General features: G+C 46.4%; 1 protein-coding gene across 3 annotated transcripts in view; it reads right to left on the bottom strand.

Moving 5' to 3' along the window:
• The window catches only part of SESTD1 (SEC14 and spectrin domain containing 1), a 402,961-nt gene that overhangs the window by 341,578 nt on the left and 42,602 nt on the right, over window positions 1–18,781 (bottom strand). Inside the window, exon 1 of one of the 3 annotated variants that reach the window (XM_063933343.1) lies at window positions 4,929–5,041. The exons of 1 other annotated variant lie outside the window; for it this stretch is intronic. The gene's annotated coding sequence lies outside the window, so the exon portion shown is untranslated. One more of the 3 variants, XM_063933344.1, reaches the window with a different exon arrangement.

Raw genomic sequence — 18,781 nt, 5'->3', positions numbered from 1 at the left:
TGATTTGAAGAATTGGTGCGGCGGAAGGTCTTGAAACTCTAGTCTGTACCCCTGGGACACAATATCCTGTACGGTTCCGGTATGAATGGTCGACCATGTTATTAGGTCGACCACTATTGGTCGACATTGACATGGTCGACATGGACACATGGTCGACACATGAAAGGTCGACACATGAAAAGGTTGACATGAGTTTTTTTACTTTTTTTGGTGTTGTTTTTTGCGTAAGGTGACTGGGAACCCCAATTAGTGCACCGCTTCGCTCGCCATGCTTCGGGCATGGTGCCTTCGCTTCGCTCGGCACAGATTACCGTTCCAATCGTAGTCCACATGGATCGTAAAGTATGGAAAAGTTCCCCAACAGAAAAAAAAGTTAAAAAACTCATGTCGACCTTTTCATGTGTCGACCATTTTCATGTGTCGACCATGTGTCCATGTCGACCATGTCAATATCGACCAATAGTGGTCGACCTAATGACTGTCGACCATAACATGGTCGACCATGTGAACGGATACCATCCTGTACCCAGGGATCCAGGCCGGACGACACCCAGACGTGGCTGAAACATCTGAGCCTCGCACCCACCAGCCCATCTTGCAGGCTTCGCGGACCACCGTCATGCTGAGGATTTTGAGGAACCAGAAGCCGGTTTCTGGTCCTGGGAGCCTGCGGGTGCAGGCTTTTTGGATTTTGCACGACCACCTCTAAAGAAGGTGGTAGGAGGCTTTGACTTTTTTGTCTTAGCAGTCCGAAAGGACTGCAATGCAGATGAAGAAAAGGGTTTCTTCGTAGAAGGCGTAGCTGAGGGAAGAAAAGGTGACTTACCCGTGGTTGCCGTGGAAATCCACGCATTCAATGCTTCCCCAAATAGAGCCTGACCTGTGTAGGGTAGGTTCTCCACATTTCTACTGGATTCCGCGTCTGCAGCCCATTGGCATAGCCAGAGACCCCTGCGAGCTGAGACAGACATGGAAGATACCCTTGCAGTCAGCGTACCCAGGTCCTTCATGGATTCCACCATGAAACCCACAGAATCCTGTAGGTTACATAAAAATAATTCAATGTCACTTCTATCCATTGAATCCAAATCCTCTAATAACGTGCCTGACCACTTTACTACAGCTTTAGAAATCCATGCACAGGCAATAGCGGGCCTCAAAGCCTCCCCCCCTGAAGCAGTGTATATGGATTTGAGCGTTGTGTCAATCTTACGATCAGCCGGTTCTTTTAACGCGGTAGACCCAGGGACAGTTAAAACCACCTTCTTTGACAGTCTGGAAACAGATGCGTCAACTATGGGAAAAGGAAAGGCAAACAAAACCCTTTTGGGAATCTGGAATTTTTTTTCCGGGTTCTCCCAGGATTTTTCAAATAAAGTGTTTAATTCTTTAGACGCAGGGAAGGTTACCGAGGCTTTCTTATTATCTGTAAAGTAAGCCTCCTCAACCTGCTCAGGTGTTGTGTCAGAAATGTTTAACACATCTCAGCCTCAATCATGAGCTGCACCCCCTTGGCCAGGGATGCTGCCCCCCTCAGCACATCCCAATCACCGTCAGCAGTGTCAGTCGGTATCCATGTCATCTTGCATAATCTGGGCAAGTGCACATTTTTGTGGGTATATGCTAGGGGATTTTGAAGGAATAGGGACAGAAGCCGACCAAACTGCCATAGACTTCTTTAATACCCGAGTTTCAGTCTCAGTATGAGCTACCCTTGTAGAGATCTGAGAGATCATTCCCTTAATAGAGGTTAAACACTCAGCCTCAGTAATAGGGATCTGAGACAAAACATTACATTCCTATGTACATGGAATGGATTCCTCCTGAGAGGAAATGTCCTCTGCAGCATAAGACACAGAGTCCCTAGACATGGCTATGTGAGACCAAACACACACAGGAAAATGTCGGACACAGTTTCCCCCCCAAGTATGTCACAGAGAATCATACGTTTGGAGCCAACCCACACACAGCGCTTCCCTAGGTAGATATAATACAACTACCTGGCGCTGACTGTGTACCTTAATAGACTACACAGTATTTACACAGACCCCCTATCCCCACTACAACCCCCTAGTACTGCACAGGATAGCTGGAGGTGTGTGGAAGGACAGCTCTACCTGTCAGCGTCTCTGTACTGGATCTGCAGGCAGAAAAATGGCGCTGAGCGCTGCTGGGTCCGCTCTGAGGAGAAGCTCCGCCCCCTGAACAGGGCGCTGCTTCCCGCTCTTCACTTCTTTATACTGGCCTGAGGAATGGTGCTGGCAGCGTTACCAAGGTCCCTGACAGCCTTGGTGACCAGTGTAGGGTATAGACGCTGGCTCAGGGCGCCCCTCAAAGCGCCGCACTGTGTACCGCTGATCCTCCGGAGCACAGCTAGTACTGCGCTCCCACCCTGTTGCCGCTATCTTCACACCGGCTCCCCGCTTGCTGTGGGGGTCGGTGACTCACTCGCCAACGGAATCTTCTGGCTCTGTTAGGGGGTGGCGGCATGCTGCGGGAGTGAGCGGTCGCCTGGGGGCGGCTAACGATCATCACCCTCAGGAGCTCAGTGTCCTGTCAGCGGAGATAATGGCTTCGATCCTCTCAGGGTGGACACTACTCCCGCCCTAAGTCCCACGAAGCAGGGAGGCTGTTGCCAGCAGGCTCCCTGTGCCTAACTCTTAGAAAAAAATAAAACTAAAGAAGCTCTAGGAGCTCCCCTAGCTGTGACCGGCTCCTCCGGAAACATTTTCTAAACTGAGTTTGGTAGGAGGGGCATAGAGGGAGGAGCCAGCCCACACTATTAAACTCTTAAAGTGCCAATTGCTCCTAGAGGACCCGTCTATACCCCATGGTACTAATGTGGACCCCAGCATCCTCTACGACGTAAGAGAAATGTCAGTTAGGAGCTGACTGGCTGGTACTATATCTCCATCCACTTTATCTCTGTCCAAGTCTTAGTAAATAGACCCCCATGACTGATCTCACCATTCCCCATTTGTAATAACCTCACAGCAGAGGCCATGGAGGCTGTCAGCCAACCTAAATAACTGCCCCGATGGATAAATTCCCAGAATTCATGTATCAGGATGGGCTACACGGCCAGCCAAGAGGCCACAAAGAACCAAAGTGGATGGCCTGTTATGCCTGGTGTGCCCATTTTTATATACATGACATACACTTTTATATATTGGAAATATACACATGTAGACACATGCCTGGAAATAACACCTGTCTCTAATGTTATACACCACTTCACCCTATCTGTTACACTTAGGGCCTTTATCTTATCACTATACAAACAACTGTGAAGATAAGGGAACAACTCTGCTTGTAAAACGCAACCACAGTCTGCTTACTGTGAGGAAAAAAAGAACAGGAAAATACTGTTCAGACAGATACCAATTGTGTTTGTTACGTGAAGTACTGTACTTCAATTACAGTAGTGGTATTCATTCATCCCCTTACATAGAGGAAGTAATTTATATTTTTTGTGAACAATAAACTAAAGTGTCCAACATTACAAAGAGTATGCACCTTTGCCAGTGTGCCTCTGCTTCTGATTAAACCCTGGGGCACAGCCAAGTTTTGCCTTGGAGCAAGCGATGGCGGCTTGTGATAGGTTCTCTCACACACCTGTCCTTCCCGGACATTTGGTGAATGTAACCAATTAGCTGGTTACTGGAGAACTGGAGGAAGAGCTGCAGTAATTGGGCTTGGGGTCCTGCTAGGGGAATCACAAGTCTTTAACATGTATTTACTACGAAATGGTGCAGTTTTTAGTTTTCTATTTATTTATTTTTTAAACTGCAAGTTTTGTGCCGCTTTAAAATTAACTGAAGCGGATTCATTTTTCCAGGAGATTCTATAAGTAATTAGTGTTCATTCTGTAAGATCAATCTGTCGTGGGAGATTTACATGGCTGTCACTGCAAGAAAAAAAAACAGAAAAATAACCTCTTGAATACAAGCACTGGGTCCATTTCAAAGGGGAAAGTGTAACCTGTTCCCTGGATTGACTGCCATCACGTGACTGAGAAACAGCTTCATGGCTGATTGGCTAAGCAGGGAGGGGGCACAGGCTGCTGAAAACAGGACGCCGTGTTCATTACATTTCATGTCATGTGACTATGGTAGCCAATCATATGTATTAACTATAGCAACGTAAATGATCACTTAACACAACAATCTCTCTTCTTCCAGGTAACAAGAGTGATATACATTAAAGATACAGACTAAGTTAGAGGGCATTACAGCCTAAGGCTGTGCAATAACTGATGGATTGTCAGAGCATGCCAACCATGTTCTGACAATGCCATGTTAGGAAACTTCTCTAACAAAGCATGCAAACGCTGAGTAGAAGCTTTGCAGAACTGAAGAGAAGTGTGAATTAGTGGATTAATACACAGGGTCGGAGTCGCTGATCCCTCCGATACATGTCATAAAGACGGGGGAGGATATTCATGTCTATAGAGGAGAAGGAGGAAATCCTATCTATCAGAGGAAATGCAGTGGGAAAATCAGAGCAACTGATCAATTTAGTTTACCATCACGTTTCATATCCGAGTATTCCAAATTTGGGTTTAAGAGGTGCTTTATGGCAAATCAAAGATTTTCCTGTCGACTACTACTAGTCACAATAGGGTATCTACGGAAATGTATATGAATCAAAAGTGTAATAGATGGAAGAGTAATTGCGTACAGGGTGCTTACAGTAAATCAATTAAACAAATATGGATTTGTAGACTAAAGACAAAAGCAGCAGCTCACGAGTCTTGCCAAGCCAGATACATTAGCATTCAGAATACTTTTACAGTGGTTAAAAATGTATAACTACTTTGGGAAAACTTCAGACACATGCAACGCATTCCCAAATTGCACATTTAGAAAGCTTGCCCATTTTGACAACCACCTTGAATCTCTGTGTATCACTTTGGTACAAGTCCTTACCCTGGGACCTCCACTGTTGTCTAAGGAAACCGGCAGAATCCTGCTTCTACAGAACGAGTAAGCTTCTGCACTTTAGAATGCTCTAAGCAAGTAAATAATGTTTCCTGGGAGCTGGCTGATGAGAAGCTGACTATCCAGTTATGTCCTGCACTCAATAAACACCACCTGACCTAGCAGCTTGAATGCGAAGGTCAGTTCCAAATCCTCCAGCACGGAAAGCTCTGTATAATCCTGGCTATGAAACAACAGCAACAATGTAAAGCTCAAGTTAAGATAACCATTAAGATTAGAATTTGTTTTGTCATATGGAGAACTTGTGTTTCACTTGTTTCATGTAATGCAGCAAATGCAGAATGACCTCTCCAATCAAAGCCTTGACATTTCAACTGGCAGTCCTATCACTGTGTGGTTAAAAGAAAACAAACTAGATTTGCAAAATGTCCTCATAATATCTTCCAAGTTTAAACAGACCAGACTACAAACGTTTATTCAAATGAATGTTACTTAATTCGTTGAAGCAAACTGACATAATTGGTGATCCAAAGATTTACATTAGAATATGCATAGCGTACAAAACCAGACACCCACTAGTATAATTAGCTGCAGCGTCTGCAGCTTCCAGATAATTCCTAGCGGGAACTGATTAAAGTTTAGAATTAACATTAGCCTGTATATGTTTTAGACACCAATATGGAAACTGTACTTCATTTGTACGGCTGTTTAGAGGAAGTTTAAAGTGCTTCTCCCTTTAATACCCCTTTCACACCAAAAATGCCAGGTCTTACCCGGGAATACGGTACCAGGATCATGCAGGGACATTGCCGGGTAAGACGCCTTGCATACCGCAGTCAGCAGCCCGGCATATTGCCGTGTTGCTGACGTCAGCGTGACGGCGCTAGAGATCATATGATCTCCAAGCGCCGCCTGTACGTAGAGAGTGAACGGGAGCCGGGGCGCATTGACCGCACAGTGAGCCGGGTTGAGCGCGGGTTCAACCCTGGTCAAGAGCAGGGTTGAAATACCGGGTCACTGGACCCAGTATTTCAGCCCGGTACCCTTTCATACCGCACATGAACACGGGTTATGCGCGTTCATGTGCCAATAACCCGTGTTCTGAGGTGCTGGTGTGAAAGGGTATAAGGTAGTTCCTAAATCACAGCGCCCCAGAGTATCAGCATCTTTTCCATGGTACCACTAGGCCAAAAGGTGAGAAATTTAGGAAGACTCATCAAATTAAAGCCCCTTTTGCACTGTGTCCCAGGAAATTGCTGGGTCTATCAACCCGTCAAATTCCCGGGTCTTAGCACCATGACTTAGGGTGCGTACACACTATGCAATATCAGTCGGTTTGTTGCGATATTGTATAGTGTGTATGCACGATACGATGCGGGCTCCCGCAGGTCATATCCAGCATTGCATGCAATCCCATATGAGATAAGATATTGCTTATGAGAGCCATGCTGCCCCACTCCCCCCCCCCCCGCCACATCGCAGGCAACATTGGCAAGTGTGTATGCACTTGCTGATGTCGGGGCTCCATCACAGGCGATGTCGTACGTAGACTTAGGGGGACATTTACTAAGCAGTGATAAGAGCGGAGAAGTTGCCACAATAACCAATCAGCAGCTCTGTATAATTTTATAGCATGCAAATTATAGATGTTACTTCAGTGCTGATTGGTTGCCATGGGCACCTCTCCAGTGGCTCACTTCTCCGCTCTTATCACTGCTTAGTAAATGTCCCCCTTAGTTCTGGGTAGTCTCCTTTCCCATCAACCAAAATCCCGTGTAAAACCTGAGACTATATGGCAGTGTAAAATGAGCTTAAGTAAATTGTGCTGACCTGTCATCCTTAGGGTCAGTTATGTGGCAGTGGATAGGTTGTGCTTCTGTTATTCCACATATTTTATTACTGGTTTTGTCTGTCACACTGGGTATAAATAATATGATTTGACCATAGACCACCAACCTGTGGCACTCCATTTGGGACACACTACTTTAAGGTAATGTACAACAAGGCATCAGTATTTGACCGCCTATGGGTGCAAGAGATTTAAAGAAGGTAATAATAATTTTATATATATTGTGCTCTTTCTCCAACAGGACTCAAGGCGCTTCATCACACTATCATTTTCACACAGAAGTCACACATACTGCTGACGTTTTCTGAACAATACACAGAGCATAGACAACAGTTAAATTTATCTGTACGCTGTTATATATCTCCATATGGGTAGTTCAGAATATTATTAGCATCTCTTAGAATATAAGAAAACTTGAATCTAATAATGGACAGTGAAACGTTAAATCACACAAGTTAAACCGACTGAAGTAAAATAGTTCAGGCATGAAGACACTTCTGTAGGAAATGTGCAGTACTTCTGTCCCAATGGCATTTGGATCATATTTGGCTATGCCCGCCTCAGATAAGATATATTTCACACACAGGCCACAAATTTGTGATTCCCAATTTGTACTACACCCATTTAAAATGCTTTAAGCAGTCACTTTTCTTCTGAATGGGCATCAGATTGAAGGCTGCACTGATATGTACAAATACAGATTCTGTGCTGGGAACGCAGTGTATTTTCTGAGCCCACAGTTCGCTAAAGCCCTAAAGAAAATGATTCACCAGTGATATTATTTTCAGTTACTCCATTGCTTTGTCTTCCAGCATGCGTTTTAATGGTGATGGGTAGGTGCCAGCAAATACAATCAAGCCTTAGTTATTAGGGGTTAAACATAATGCAGTGTGTATCCATTGGGTGACATGTGGATCTTTATCCTGCCTCTCTCTGTACACTAACTGAAGGTGAAGTGTATAAAGAGCACATCTGGCTGAATGCATTGTTTCACTTTCCCATTTGCATTCGGTTAATGTCATTTTAAATGGTTTCAGTTATACAACCGAATGTTTTTTGGAACTTTGTGTATTTTTTTTTTATGAGGATAGTAATAAGGCAGCTATCCAACTCTATAACAGTGCCCCAATAACCCCCCTGTGCTTCACCCGCCCCCTGCTCAAGCAGTCATTACTAATTGTCCCAGGACGGACGGGTGGGTCTCACTGCGTCCGCCCTGCTGCTTACAGATGCTCCAAGCAACAGCACAGCTCCCACAGCACTAGGGGAGAAGACATAGGGCAATATTCAATTGATATATCGCGCCTGATCTCCCGTCTTAAGTGACGGGAGATCGCGGGGGGGGATATACAATTGACCCCCATTATTGCCCCTATCGTGCCCATAGCGGTTGGGTTTTGCTACTTTATGCGTGGGTCATGGGCGCGATTGCGGAAAGTACCTTTGGGTCACTTTTTGCGCATTTCAGCTCGCCACCCTCGGGGAAAGCGAGCTGAAATGCTGATGTCGCACCTGTCGGCAACAACATTTGAATAACTGCTAGCGGGAGTGATAGAAATTGAATTCCACCCATAGTGTCTCTCCCCACACAGTGTGGGAGCTGTGAGCCGGGGGTGCCCTGCAGTCGAGGGCAGGTACAGCTGGTACTGCCCCCCCCCCCACACACACACACACACACTGGCCACAGGCCCCTCCTTATGGCCCTGCAGCTAGCAGTGCCATTCTGTTCCCTTATCCATAATACCTTCTACCCATATTTCTCCTGTCATATTTACCAATGCACATGTATGATGTTATGGTGGGCATGGTCAGATGCAGGAAGGACTGAAAATAAATCAGAGAGCAGGTAAGGAGGTAGCAGGCGGAGGGAGAGATGCATCAAGCCTCAGAGAGTGCCCAAACCAACCAACCAGCTTCTGTCACTTATCTGGAACTCTAAAGGGCCCTACTCACTTGGCGATGTGCCGCCGAGGTGCCCGACGGCCGATACGGCCGACGAGCAACCCGGCGGCGGGGGGGCAGTGACGGGGGGAGTGAAGTTTCTTCACTCCCCACGTCACCCGGCTGCATTGAAGTGCAGGCAAATATGGACGAGATCGTCCATATTGGCCTGCATGCACAGCCGACGGGAGACCAGCGATGAACGAGCGCGGGGACGCGCATCGTTCATCGCTTAAGTCTCCACACTGAAAGATATGAACGAGTTCTCGTTCATTTATGAACGAGATCGTTCATATCTTTCAGAATATCGCCAAGTGTGTAGGGCCTATAACAGTCCAGGTTTTAAGTATATCCATGGCTCAGCACAGATGGTTAAATCATCGGTACTAATTAGCTAAATCACCGATGTCTAAGCATGGATATACTTAACTGGCATGGTCAGATCACATGAAACCGCTCTGCAGGTGTGCATTATATAATATTTAATAAAAAAAAATACTTTTTAAACTAGATTAAATTAAAAAAAAATAAGAATTTACTTACCGATAATTCTATTTCTCGTAGTCCGTAGTGGATGCTGGGGACTCCGTCAGGACCATGGGGAATAGCGGCTCCGCAGGAGACAGGGCACAAAAGCAAGCTTTTAGGATCACATGGTGTGTACTGGCTCCTCCCCCCATGACCCTCCTCCAAGCCTCAGTTAGGTACCGTGCCCGGACGAGCGTACACAATAAGGAAGGATCTTGAATCCCGGGTAAGACTCATACCAGCCACACCAATCACACCGTACAACTTGTGATCTGAACCCAGTTAACAGTATGATAACAAAGAAGTAGCCTCTTAAAAAAGATGGCTCACAACAATAATAACCCGATTTTTGTAACAATAACTATGTACAAGTAATGCAGACAATCCGCACTTGGGATGGGCGCCCAGCATCCACTACGGACTACGAGAAATAGAATTATCGGTAAGTAAATTCTTATTTTCTCTAACGTCCTAGTGGATGCTGGGGACTCCGTCAGGACCATGGGGATTATACCAAAGCTCCCAAACGGGCGGGAGAGTGCGGATGACTCTGCAGCACCGAATGAGAGAACTCCAAGTCCTCTTTAGCCAGAGTATCAAATTTGTAAAATTTTACAAACGTGTTCTCCCCTGACCACGTAGCTGCTCGGCAAAGTTGTAATGCCGAGACCCCTCGGGCAGCCGCCCAAGATGAGCCCACCTTCCTTGTGGAGTGGGCTTTTACAGTTTTAGGCTGTGGCAGGCCTGCCACAGAATGTGCAAGTTGAATTGTGCTACAGATCCAACGAGCAATCGTCTGCTTAGACGCAGGAGCACCCATCTTGTTGGGTGCATACAAGATAAACAACGAGTCAGATTTTCTGACTCCAGCTGTCCTTGAAATATATATTTTCAATGCTCTGACAACGTCCAGTAACTTGGAGTCCTCCAAGTCGCTAGTAGCCGCAGGCACCACAATAGGCTGGTTCAAGTGAAAAGCCGAAACCACCTTAGGGAGAAAATGAGGACGTGTCCGCAGTTCTGCCCTGTCCGAATGGAAAATCAGATATGGGCTTTTGTACGATAAAGCCGCCAACTCTGAAACTCTCCTGGCTGAAGCCAGGGCCAATAGCATGGTTACTTTCCATGTAAGATACTTCAAATCTACCGATTTGAGAGGCTCAAACCAATGAGATTTGAGAAATTCCAAAACTACGTTTAGATCCCACGGTGCCACTGGAGGCACAATTGGGGGTTGTATATGTAGTACACCCTTGACAAAAGTTTGTACTTCAGGCACTGAAGCCAATTCTTTCTGGAAGAAGATTGATAAGGCCGAAATTTGAACTTTAATAGACACCAATTTGAGGCCCATAGACAATCCTGCCTGCAGGAAATGTAGGAATCGACCCAATTGAAATTCTTCCGTTGGGGCCTTCTTGGCCTCACACCACGCAACATATTTTCTCCAAATGCGGTGATAATGTTGTGCGGTCACTTCCTTCCTAGCTTTAATCAAGGTAGGAATAACTTCCTCTGGAATGCCCTTTTCTTTTAGAATCCGGCGTTCAACCGCCATGCCGTCAAACGCAGTCGCGGTAAGTCTTGGAACATACAAGGTCCCTGCTGAAGCAGATCCCTTCTTAGAGGTAGAGGCCACGGATCTTCCGTGAGCATCTCTTGAAGTTCCGGATACCAAGTTCTTCTTGGCCAATCCGGAGCCACTAGTATTGTTCTTACTCCCCTTTTCCGTATAATTCTCAGTACCTTTGGTATGAGAGGCAGAGGAGGAAACACATACACTGACTGGTACACCCACGGTGTTACCAGAGCGTCCACAGCTATTGCCTGAGGGTCTCTTGACCTGGCGCAATATCTGTCCAGTTTTTTGTTGAGGCGAGACGCCATCATGTCCACCTTTGGTTTTTCCCAATGGTTCACAATCATGTGGAAAACTTCCGGATGAAGTCCCCACTCTCCCGGGTGAAGGTCGTGTCTGCTGAGGAAGTCTGCTTCCCAGTTGTCCACTCCCGGGATGAACACTGCTGACAGTGCTATGACATGATTTTCCGCCCAGCGAAGAATCCTTGCAGCTTCTGTCATTGCTCTTCTGCTTCTCGTGCCGCCTTGTCTGTTTACGTGGGCGACTGCCGTGATGTTGTCCTACTGGATCAACACCGGCTGACCCTGAAGCAGCGGTTTCGCCAAGCTTAGAGCATTGTAGATCGCTCTTAGCTCTAGTATATTTATGTGAAGAGACGTCTCCAGGTTTGACCATACACCCTGGAAGTTTCTTCCCTGTGTGACTGCTCCCCAGCCCCGTAGGCTGGCATCCGTAGTCACCAGGACCCAGTCCTGTATGCCGAACCTGCGGCCCTCTAACAGATGGGCACTCTGCAACCACCACAGGAGAGACAACCTTGTCCTTGGTGACAGTGTTATCCGCTGATGCATGTGCAGATGCGATCCGGACCATTTGTCCAGCAGATCCCACTGAAATATTCGTGCATGGAATCTGCCGAATGGAATTGCTTCGTAAGAAGCCACCATCTTTCCCAGGACTCTTGTGCATTGATGTACTGACACATTTCCTGGTTTTAGGAGGTTCCTGACAAGTTCGGATAACTCCCTTGCTTTCTCCTCCGGGAGAAACACCTTTTTCTGAACCGTGTCCAGAATCATTCCCAGGAACAGCAGACGTGTTGTCGGGGACAATTGAGATTTTGGAAGATTCAGAATCCACCCGTGTTGTTGAAGCACTACTTGGGTTAGTGCTACACCGACTTCCAGCTGTTCTCTGGACTTTGCCCTTATCAGGAGATCGTCCAAGTAAGGGATAATTAATACGCCTTTTCTTCGTAGAAGAACCATCATTTCGGTCATTACCTTGGTAAAGACCCGAGGTGCCGTGGACAAACCAAACGGCAGCGTTTGAAACTGATAATGACAGTCTTGTATCACGAACCTGAGATACCCTTGGTGTGAGGGGTAAATTGGGACATGCAGATAAGCATCTTTTATGTCCAGGGACACCATGAAGTCCCCTTCTTCCAGATTCGCTATCACTGCTCTTAGTGACTCCATCTTGAACTTGAATTTCTGTATGTACAGGTTCAAGGATTTCAGATTTAGAATAGGTCTTACCGAACCGTCCGGCTTCGGTACCACAAATAGTGTGGAATAATACCCCTTTCCCTGTTGTAGGAGGGGTACCTTGACTATCACCTGCTGAGAATACAGCTTGTGAATGGCTTCCAATACCGTCGCCCTTTCTGAGGGAGACGTTGGTAAAGCAGACTTTAGGAAACGGCGAGGGGGAGATCTTTCGAATTCCAACATGTAACCCTGAGATACTATCTGCAGGATCCACGGGTCCACCTGTGAGCGAGCCCACTGATTGCTGAAAATCTTTAGTCGACCCCCCACCGCTCCTGAGTCCGCTTGTAAAGCCCCAGCGTCATGCTGATGGCTTTGTAGAACCCGGGGCGGGCTTCTGGTCCTGGGCAGGGGCTGCTTGCTGCCCTCTCTTACCCTTTCCTCTGCCTCGTGGCAGATAAGACTGTCCTTTTGCCCGCTTGTTTTTATAGGAGCGAAAGGACTGCGGCTGAAAAGACGGTGTCTTTTTCTGTTGGGAGGGGGTCTGAGGTAAAAAAGTGGATTTGCCGGCAGTTGCCGTGGCCACCAGATCCGATAGACCAACCCCAAATAATTCCTCTCCTTTATATGGCAATACTTCCATATGCCTTTTGGAATCCGCATCACCTGACCACTGTCGCGTCCATAAACTTCTTCTGGCAGATATGGACATCGCACTTACTCTCGATGCCAGAGTGCAAACATCCCTCTGAGCATCTCGCATATAAAGAAACGCATCCTTTAATTGCTCTAGAGTCAATAAAATACTGTCCCTATCCAGGGTATCAATATTTTCAGTCAGGGAATCCAACCACACTACCCCAGCACTGCACATCCAGGCTGAGGCTATTGCTGGTCGGAGTATAACACCAGTATGCGTGTATATACTCTTCAGGGTAGTTTCCAGCCTCCTATCTGCTGGATCCTTGAGGGCGGCCGTATCTGGAGACGGCAACGCCACTTGTTTTGATAAACGTGTGAGCGCTTTATCCACCCTAGGGGGTGTTTTCCAGCGCGCCCTAACCTCTGGTGGGAAAGGGTATAATGCCAATAACTTCTTAGAAATTAGCAGTTTTCTATCTGGGTTAACCCACGCTTCATCACACACGTCATTCAATTCCTCTGATTCTGGAAAAGCTACAGGTAGTTTTTTCACCCCCCACATAATACCCCTTTTTGAGGTACCTGCAGTATCAGAGATCTGCAAAGCCTCCTTCATTGCCGTGATCATATAACGTGTGGCCCTATTGGAAAATACGTTTGTTTCTTCACCGTCGACACTAGATTCATCTGTGTCGGTACCTGTGTCGACTGACTGAGGTAAGGGACGTTTTACAGCCCCTGACGGTGTCTGAGACGCCTGAGCAGGTACTAACTGGTTTTCCGGCCGTCTCATTTCGTCAACTGACTTTTGTAATGTACTAACATTATCACGTAATTCCATAATTAAAGCCATCCATTCCGGTGTCGACTCCCTAGGGGGTGACATCACCATTACCGGCAATTGCTCCGCCTCCACACCAACATCGTCCTCATACATGTCGACACACACGTACCGACACACAGCAGACACACAGGGAATGCTCTTATCGAAGACAGGACCCCACTAGCCCTTTGGGGAGACAGAGGGAGAGTTTGCCAGCACACACCAAAAGCGCTATAAAATGTATATAAACAAGCCTAAAAGGTGTTGTTTTTGTTATATGCGCTTTAAATATATAAATATCGCCAAAATATGCCCCCCTTCTCTTTGTTACCCTGTTTCTGTAGTGCAGTGCAGGGGAGAGTCCTGGGAGCCTTCCTCACAGCGGAGCTGAGCAGGAAAATGGCGCTGTGTGCTGAGGAGAATAAGCCCCGCCCCCTATCCGGCGGGCTTTTCTCCCGGGTTTTGAGATATCTGGCCTGGGTTAAATACATACATATAGCCTCAATGGCTATATGTGATGTATTCTTTGCCATCAAAGGTATTAAATATTGCTGCCCAGGGCGCCCCCAGCAGCGCCCTGCACCCTCCGTGACCGTTCAGTGTGAAGTGTGTAGCAACAATGGCGCACAGCTGCAGTGCTGTGCGCTACCTTCATGAAGGCTGAAGAGCCTTCTGCCGCCTGTTTCCGGACCCTCGATCTTCAGCATCTGTAAGGGGGATCGGCGGCGCGGCTCCGGGACGAACCCCAGGGTGACCTGTGTTCCGACTCCCTCTGAAGCTATGTCCAGTAGCCTAAGACTCCAATCCATCCTGCACGCAGGTGAGTTGAAAATCTCTCCCCTAAGTCCCTCGATGCAGTGAGCCTGTTGCCAGCAGGACTCACTGAGAATAATAAACCTAAAAACTTTTTCTAAGCAGCTCTTTAGGAGAGCCACCTAGATTGCACCCTGCTCGGACGGGCACAAAAACCTAACTGAGGCTTGGAGGAGGGTCATGGGGGGAGGAGCCAGTACACACCATGTGATCCTAAAAGCTTGCTTTTGTGCCCTGTCTCCTGCGGAGCCGCTATTCCCCATGGTCCTGACGGAGTCCCCAGCATCCACTAGGACGTTAGAGAAAATGTGTTATGAACAGTTTTGAAGGGAAAAATTGTCAGTTAAGTGGTTAAAACCTGGACCGTTAGTGGTCCTTGGGAACCACTGGCCTAGACGAAGCACAATAAACCATAAACACATTTATTGTAGTTAGTTGCACGCAGTTAAGCTCTTTTGCCAGATTCTGACTTGATTCTACTGTTGTTGAGTCAAGTCATTACATAATGATAATTGCCGTTACCAAATTATTATTTCCACTTTTCTGCTGAACTAATATGATTGTCAAGATTGGTAGTTGTTAACCAAATTGGTCCGTCATCATCGAGTATCTACTGCTGTACCTAGGCAGTGTGGGGGGAGCATAATATAATTTTGAAGTGCAAACTTTAAAGGCCCCATACACGACAGCGACATATTGCATGCGATTTCCCTTGAACTCGTCGGCAGCTCCTGGACTCATATCATACATGCCGCTCATCTTCACTCACAATGTACTCATGATAGATCGCATGCAACATGGCCAGATCTTACCAGCAGCAGGTAAGATCATAGGATCCACCATCACACCACCCCCCGGGAATGTGCCTCAGATCGTAATCGTAAGTGGAATACTCACGATGTGGCACTTTTACTCGCGATACGTCGGCCCGATATGCCAAAATTGCACCTAAAGGGCCGATATCGCTCTAGTGTATGGGCACCTTTAGACGTGATGTATTTCTACAGCTACTGTAGTGATACATCACAAATAAAATTTTTGCCCTTGACAATTAAAATATTCCCTCCTTACTGACTAGGTGCAGGGTGCTAGAACACTAAAGAGCCAGAATACGCATCTCAATCAGGTATCTCTAATATAGAACTTTCATGTGTTACGTGGGTTTGCTGTGCATTATAGCATTAAAATGACAATATGGAAAATATATTGACGTATGACTTTTAATATTGAAATGCCTCATACACAGTCACAGTGTCCCTTTCAGAGTTTAAAGTACTTGTCCTAGATAGATCAGGCATCTACATTTCTGCAAATAGAATCCCTAATCGAAGTTCAACAGTTACTCCTCTGCAGTCTGCTCACTCTTCCATTGTGTGACCAGGCAGCTCTCCAAAAGCAATCTCGTTACCTAGGGGAAACCGTATGCAGCTGCAATATTGCACATTCATACCCACCCATCAGCAACTGCGCTGTGACACGTCAGACACAGTCACTGCCTGAGCCAAGATGTTCCCTTCTTGTCCATGAGCACCTGCTAGGGGCATGTCTCTGTACGGGGTACACTCCTGCTGGCTACTCACAAGAGCAGGCCAATGAATGAGCTGTAGGTTTTACACTAGGGATTGGACTACAGTGCACGGTGATGTGAGACGCTTGGCCAGCCCACCTGTCATAATTCCTTTGGCTGTGACATGCAGCATATGGAGGAAGGTAATCCACATGCCGGAAACTACTCAGTCAAACTACATTTTATTCCTGGTTGCATTTGTATTTTATTTTAGACCTTGCATTTTCCTTTAGAAGGTATCAAATCTACAGTCTCTGAGTCTGATGCATACAGCAGTACTCAATGCCATTAAATACAATTTGGAGAGCACATCAAAAGCATGGGGTCACTTTTTACTAAATCTTTTCTCCTCCACTGCCAACACGATGGGGTAAATTTACTAAGATGTGAGTTCTATTTAAGATGGGATGTTGCCCATAGCAACCAATCAGATTCCAGGTATTATCTTCTAGAAGGTGCTAGATAAATGATAAGTAGAATCTGATTGGTTGCTATGGGCAACATCCCATCTTAAATAGAACTCCCATCTTAGTAAATTTACCCCCAGTATGGGGCACACAGACCTCACTTCCATCTTAATATATTTTAGTCATGGACCCGTTCGCTCTGTGCTCTCCCCTATAATTTTCCTCTGTCCACCCTTTCCCGTATCCTTTTCTCTTATAACTTTTAAGGAATAATGTGTACACAGCACTTTTGCGGATAATGCTCCAGCTTATTGTACCAGCTATGGCTAGTCAGATATTTATATATATTTAATGCATAATTAAATATAGTATGCTTGAAACCCTTTGTTAAAACACAATGTATAAGGTGGGACAGTGGTCCTCAATCTCGATCCTCAAGTACCCCCAACAGTTCATGTTTTCCAGGTCTCCTCACAGGATTGCAAGTGAAATAATTTGCTCCACCTGTAGGTCTTTTATAATGTGTCAGCGAGCAATAAATACACCTGTTCAACTGCTAGGTGACCTGGAAAACATGAACTGTTGGGGGTACTTGAGGACCGAGGTTGAGAACCATTGAGGTGGGAAACATGACCTAAGACTAACAAACGAAGGGGATCCGGTCTGAAGATCGACAGTGTCTAGGTCGACAATGTTTAGGTCGACCACTATAGGTCGACAGTCACTAGGTCGACAGGGTTTCTAGGTCGACAGGTCTAAAGGTCGACATGAGTTTTTCACATTTTTTTTATTTTTTTTTATTTTTTCATACTTAACAATCCACGTGGACTACGTTTGGAACGGCAAAGTGTGCCGAGCGAAGCGAAGGCACCATGCCCGAAGCATGGCGAGCGAAGCGAGCCATGCGAGGGGACACGGTGCACTAATTTGGGATCCCGGTCACTCTACGAAGAAAACGACACCAAAAAAAAAATCCTCATGTCGACCTTTAGACCTGTCGACCTAGCACATGTCGACCTAGTGACTGTCGACCTATAGTGGTCGACCTAAACATTGTCGACCTAGACACTGTCGATTTGATGAACCACGCCCCAAACGAAGATGCTGCTACAAATTTGATGGCCCTATCTGTGTTGAGTTGACATGTTCTCTCCGTGTTTGTGTGCGTTTCCTCTGCGCACTCCAGTTAACTCCCATAATTCAAAGACGTACTGCTAGATTAACTGTTTTCTGACAAAAAAAAAATTACCCTAATTTGTGTCCATATGGTACGGAATATAGACTGTAAGCTCCACTGGGGCAAGGACTGATGTGAATGGCCAAAGAGTAATTGCTAATATGTATGCTCTACATAAATAACTGTTACTACATAAACATATACTTCTTGCTGTGAAACAATGGGGGTAATTCCAAGTTGATCGCAGCAGGAAATTTTTTAGCAGTTGGGCAAAACCATGTGCACTGCAGGGGGGCAGATATAACATGTGCAGAGAGAGAGAGATTTGGGTGTAGTGAGTTCAATCTGCAACCTAAATTGCAGTGTAAAAATAAAGCAGCCAGTATTTACCCTGCACAGAAACAAAATAACCCACCCAAATCTAACTCTCTCTGCAAATGTTATATCTGCCTCCCCTGCAGTGCACATGGTTTTGCCCAACTGCTAAAAAATTTCCTGCTGCAATCAACTTGGAATTACCCCCAATGTCTCTAAAGGGAAGCAGTTAGCTTCCCGACAGACGGCGGCCGATACGCAGACGCCGGGATCCCAAAATAGGATGCAGTGCCAGCGTCTAGATACCGACGCCGTGAGCTGGCATCCTCCGCAGGCAGGGCGGGGGGGGAGCGGGAGTTAGGTTTAGGCATGAGAAGGGGTGCTAGTGTTACAGTGTAGGGCCGGGAAGATTAGGGACCGGGGAGGGAGGATTAGGGTTAGGCACATACAAGCGGAGGTTAGGGTTAGCCGCCAAGCGAGGAGGGATAGGGTAGGGGGCAGAGAAGGGTTAGGGGGGGCTTACTGCTGGCCTATCGGGATTATGATTGATGGGATGACGCTGTCGGTATACTGACAGCCGGCATCTTGTCCATCGGCAAATCAAATTGAACCCTCTCCAAGAGGTATTTTTTTAAAAATGAGTGACGTCATGCAAGTATTAACATGGAACAGTCCTTGGAGGAACAAAGGGTGCTGTTCAGTTT

The sequence above is a fragment of the Pseudophryne corroboree genome, chromosome 7 (assembly GCF_028390025.1).
Source record: "Pseudophryne corroboree isolate aPseCor3 chromosome 7, aPseCor3.hap2, whole genome shotgun sequence".
Taxonomy (NCBI): Eukaryota; Metazoa; Chordata; class Amphibia; order Anura; family Myobatrachidae; genus Pseudophryne; species Pseudophryne corroboree.
The sequence above is the reverse complement of the archived record's forward strand: the minus strand, read 5'-3'. Positions and strand labels throughout refer to the sequence as shown.